Consider the following 6,000-nt stretch of genomic DNA (forward strand, 5'->3'; position numbering starts at 1 on the left):
CTTCAGCTTCATTTTGATTTTTTCAATTATTTTATTTTTTTTTTTCATTTTCACTGAGAACTTATTTCTATAGAAAAGTTCAGTGGACCGTCGTCATCGAACGGAGTCGACTCCTGCTGAGAAAATGAAGTTTTTTCGTTGAATCATCGACAACAGAAGAAGAATTTGCCGCATCGTGAATAAGAAGCTCGGAACAACCGAATTAAGGTACTTGTCCCACAATTCTTTCGCGTTTGTTAAAAAACTTATGAGAGTTTGCAAATCGAGAAAGAGTAGCCTAGAAAAATCACGAAAAAGATCGCATTAAGGGGGTCGGTGTATGGTTTAGATTCGCCCATTACGGTCGGCCTTGACTACCGACTGGACTATATTCTTACGCGGTAGACATCTCGGTCATTCGACACACATGAGTCGTAAAGTGCAGGTTGAATATAATATAGTCTCATAATACGAGGAAAAAAAACAGAAGCAACAAAGACGAAATGGAGTTTAGTTATTGTCAGAATTTGTGAGTGAGTCGGATATTCGCCTGCTCCGCGTACGGTGTTTCACACGCAGCGTGTACTCGCTCGCGTGAGTCTCCGATTGTTTGTTTTTTTGCAATTTTATAATCTTAGAAATCGTTTTATTAATCTCTCGGTCTCTTTCTCATTCTTTGTCTGACCGCGAGAGCTCGTTAAAAGCAAAGCCGTTAATCCCAGCACATAAGTGCGTACGAGCCCACAAATCCTCGTGTGGATCGTCCGCACTGGCGCAATCCTTAATTTCCAGCCTCCCACCATTTTTTGACAGTCCCGCATCAGCCTCTTGATCCACCTTGGTCCATTTCTCATTTTTTCTTCTCCCTCAGACGCGACCTTTTAGTACACTAATATCTTTTTATTGTCTCGTTATTTGCTTTTTTCTTTGTTTGCTTTGTTTCTCGTTTCTCTTTGACTGTGTTTTTCGGTATACGAGGCGATCTCCGCGCGCTCACCCGTTTCAATTCATTTTTGCTTCGAACATTTTGCGAAACGTTTTAATATCGCGGTTACTTTTACGAGTTACTCGTCCTTGCGGAAGGCCTTTCGTCGGACCACTCGCGGATTTTCTCCCGGTTCGCTATTGTGCTCTTATTTTTCAATCTGAATCGACATCATTCTGATCCCGATGCGGATAAGTGCTTGCTCGACGCGGATGACAAGGAGATCCGACAAATTCGCTCATTCATCTTAATGGAAGGAGAAAAACAGACGAATAAAAATTTAAAAAAATAAGATCGATTGCTGCCATTACTTCGACTGGTGGGCAAAGCATCATTTTTTCGTTTCACATCGTCACAAAAATCGCAGGTGCGGTTTGATGAAATGACGAAATTTTTGAACTATCGACTCGACGTCACTGAAGTTCACCCAGCGAATCTTGTTTCTGGATCAACCAATCGTCGCGAACAATCGAAATTCGTTTATCTCGAGCCAAATATCGTCGAACGTTCGAATCCGATCAAATTTCCGCTGGGACCAACAAATTTTATTTTCCTCGCGACAATGATCAAAAAGCGATGACATAGTTGTGAAAAGAGTAGAAAACTCGTAACCCCTTCCAAAGTGTATGTTACTTGGCACGCTCTCGAGTACCCCGGTTGCCTATTCGAAGGCGCCTCCGGACGAGCTGTCCTCGGACCTTCGTCGCACTCCATCGGGTTTATTGCCTCGAGCTTTATATTCTGAGAAAATACCATTTTAATGCTAGTGCAAATGTTCAATTACAAGAATGAAAACTCAAAAAAGCCGGCAAGTTTAACGAAACTTCGAATCAAGATCGAACGACGCGAAATGAAAGATTTTCATCGACGCCGACATTCGATTTTCTTGTTCGTTTCGAACGAATCGAAAAATTTTGGCTCGCAGAATCACCAGTGATTTCTCTCGTCTCTTCGTCCAAATTTCTCGTTCGATTTCGGCTCTTTCGCCAGAGGCAATCTGAAGTCACCGCAATTCAGACAAAGCGAGAAAAGAATCAAAGGGAGGCAGAGGGAGAGAGAGAAAAAGGGGCCGGAGATGGAGAAATTCAGCTTTGCGAGATCACAACTCTTCATTTCTTCCGACAGGTTGATAGCCCTCGCTCCATCGAATTAATACGGCAAAAATTGAAATAAAGCACGTATAAACAGCACGTACGAATCGTTTTTTTTTTTATTCGTTACAATATGCGAGCATGTATATCTTAAGGTAGTATGCGTGTGTATATGGCGGTAAAAAAAAAAAATTTCCGCATGTCGTGATGCCGAGTATCCTCGACGGGAGATCCCTTTTCATTTCGTTTTATTAATCATTTTTCTCCTGTCGAGAGACACATCGGAGGATATCAGTATTCGCCGTAGGCGCCTGCTCCGTTGTGTTATGAAAGACGACAATCGGAACGTGTTTTTAATTTTTCTCCGCAATTTAATAGTCGTGTACGTTTTTTCGAGTGTTTCGAGCGAAGAAATGACGTCTTGCGGACGCAGGGGTCGGCGCAAAAGGATAAAAGAGAGAAACTAAAATGAGTGGGTGAAAAAATCTCTCGCGCTCGCTGCCATCCGTTAGGTATGCACGAGTTTCAGTCGGATCATGAGGGCACTGAACGTCCTTGGTTCCTCCTGACGGGGATCCGGCGCCGCGTTAATCTGCTTTTTAAAGCCCTACGGGCATTCCCGGTGCACGACCACTACCGCTCTTATGGGTCTTCAGATCCTTTATACAAGGAAAGTATTTCACGCAAAGTGGAAGGATCTTTCGCCGGGTACATTTTTTTGCAGTCGCAGCCACGTCGCGAGAGGGCTTTCACGTGCGAAAACGGCATCGACCGAATTCTATTTTTGGAATGCGCCCTGCATTTTTTTCAATGAAACTTCAAACGATTTACTCCTTAAATCATTAGAAGCATCCCAAGGAATATTTGAACTTTGAGAATTCGGAATCGATCGAATCCTCAATCAAAAAGTTTAATTCAAAAACTTCACCAGAGCTTTTCGGGCTGTTCTGGGTCAGTCTGAAAGACAAAAAAAACTAAAAATCCTTCAATCACGAGACTCGTAACGTGTGATAAAATGAAGAAAGATTTAAGCAGAAATGGGATTGGATCGTTGGAGAACTCGAGGTGTATATTTATGAGTTTTGTTTCTTCTGTTGGTCATGCCTCGTACTCGTGCACAAATTATAGCATATCGCTTTCGTTCGATCACAATGCACTTCATTAGTCTAACGAGAATCCTGCAGAATATATCGCTTCGACCTTGATAAAGAAAAGAGGAAAAAAGTTACGCACAACAGGTATACAGCATTCTTTTGCTAGTCGCCTGCTGCCTTTTTTTTCATCGATTGTAATCAGTTTTATACTTGCTCATTAAGTCTGCGCTTGTCTCTTCGGGTTATACCTACACGTTGCATCGCACGATTATCTCGGAGCTTGTGTTTCCTGGATAGCCCCGACGAGGAGTTCTCGCGAGGGAAAAAAAAACGTTTGTTTTTATCGCCGATTCCAAAAATATGACGAATTCAGTTGATTTATTTGTTCTCGACGTCAGCTCGGGAGCGTTTTCACACGAGATACTGTAACTGCAAAGTGAAGGGTTCGAGTATTCGTCAAAATGCGGGGAAAAAACGAAATCTGACTTTTTTAAATCGAATTCGAAAAGCTGGAAAATCTGATAGAACTCAACCGATGAGTTCGCGCGTCAAAATGAAAAAAATAAATGAATAAAATCTGTTCGATTATTATATTACCATTTTTATTGTCGCAACTTCCTTTATGGGCCCAATAACCGCGATGAGATTCGAGCCACTGTCTCAAAAACTCCAAGTAAATAATTTTCGAAATTTCCGTGCTTCCTTTTAAATCCGAGCCCGCACGCGTATATGTCGTGCATTGAAATGAGATATTCGTATCCGATTTTAAACCACTCGCGTATTACTTGTAATTAGCTTTCCGAGTAGTAACATCACGTGCGTGCGTTACGAATATTACGAGCAAAAGGCGACGATAAATCACAAAAGAGTTTCGAGAGCACACACGTATTATATGCAAAATGATGCGTGCAAACATATAATACTCCCGGAATTATAGTCGACGTTAATTACAGGCGTTCATCACTTTTTTCAAATAAATACGTTTTAAGGGGGGGAGAAGTGCGCAACGAAGGCCAATTTGTCACGCAATTAATTGAGCGAGTATTCTTTTTCTTTGTATCCTTCTGTGCGTATTCGCACGAGGAATTTCAGGCCGAAAGTTCCGGAGCATTGGTAGCGCTGATTTTTTCTCGCATACGCACAAAAACTATTAGACAAAAGTGGCTTTTAATTTCGATATTATTTCAGGGAACGATACGATGAAAGGAGAACCGACGGCGAGCATTTTTTCCGAGTTTTTCTGCGGAGAAAAAATTCATAATTTGCCTCGCATTCGAGTACAAAAGACTCGTGCAGGATTCCAAATTTGTTTCATTGAAGTCAGTAAAAATGATCGCCTCGCGCAATCCTCGTGGGATCCTGTAACTGCTATGCTTTGAAATTCACTCGGAAAGTTTTATTTCACGATGGTGTTTGAAAGCCGATTTGACGCTAATTGCGAGTGATGCATTTTTTAATTGAAAATCCTTTCGCGTGCAACAGGCTCCTTACAATTCTCTCTACAATACACATACAAACATATAAATATGGCCGTATAAATAACGTAATAAAATGCAAAGTTAAATAGTCGATAACGTGATTTATACATCCGAAGCTATGAGAATGCGCAAATGTTTCCAATAATCTCGCGTATTTAAACTTTCAAACGATCATTGGTTACCAATTTATTAATACCGTGACATCACGCATGCGCATTCGATTGTGCGTGCTCCGGGAGTCCGAGGGGAAAGAGCGGCTATAAAAGTAATCGAAAATAACCCGGTAGTAAAGAGCCAAGAATTTTACCTTGCTTCTCGCACAAGGTCCCTTCGCCAAACTCGTTCTTGTACGTATAAATACCGTACGCAACATAAATGCCTGAGTTTATAATTGAAATTATGTTGACTTCGCATGCCAGAAGAAGTTTAATCGACTCGACATTTCAAATGCGTACGATTAATAAAATTATTCGAATTTTGAATTCATTGACATGAAAATTTCTTCATCTTTTCAGCAAAATTATGAGCTGCGGGGCGACTTTTTTTACTGGACTTTCGTCAGGGGGAAATGAAGAAACTTTGTTCTCACGAGGAGCAGATTGAGCGACCTTTTGCTTGTGACAAATCATTTATTTCAGGCAGCTTCCCAATCCGAGGAACCTCATTTTTTCGGAACAAGCGCCGAGGAAGTTTTATAGGAATTTTAACTCGGGATTTCGGAAAAAGAATTGAAGAAAAGTTTGTCCTTCGTCACAGTCACGATTGTCAGGTTTTATTGAAATCGAAAAGATCGAATAATTCGTAAATTTGTTCCCAATTCAAGAGGCTCGATCAAACGATCTGACGCCTGGTAGTAGATTACCGAAAGTGCAGCTTCGAAGGCAGGATCGGTAGGCCGAAGATCGAGAGTTTCGTCCCCGTTACTGGTGCTGCCACTCAGCGATTTCTGGACTTCTCGAGTGCGAAGCGGTCGGTAATCCAGGACGACGAGTTGCCAGCACTTGGGCTTGGCTCGTTTAAATGCGAGGGGAATTCGTGCTCGATGTACGAATCTCGCTGGGACGATTTGCGTATACGAAAAATAATAAAACAGGAGAGGACGAAACCCGAGAGATTGCGCTGGCAGGGAAGTACGCGGAGGTGCGTTTTTTCATTTGGAGTAAACATCGCCACGTGACTCCACTCGATATTGGCCCGTGTGGCAAAGAGCTCACCACCGTGTTCAACGTTCATTCCTTTTGGTGCCTTCGGCGTGCTCGCATTGTGCAAATAATTGAAACACTAATCCAGCAACTCTACGCGAAATGACAGTCCCGATAATCGAATCAGACAATGAGTCGTACATGCTCGTGTTCGGATGTGTCGAAACGGCC

The sequence above is a fragment of the Venturia canescens genome, chromosome 2 (assembly GCF_019457755.1).
Source record: "Venturia canescens isolate UGA chromosome 2, ASM1945775v1, whole genome shotgun sequence".
Taxonomy (NCBI): domain Eukaryota; kingdom Metazoa; phylum Arthropoda; class Insecta; order Hymenoptera; family Ichneumonidae; genus Venturia; species Venturia canescens.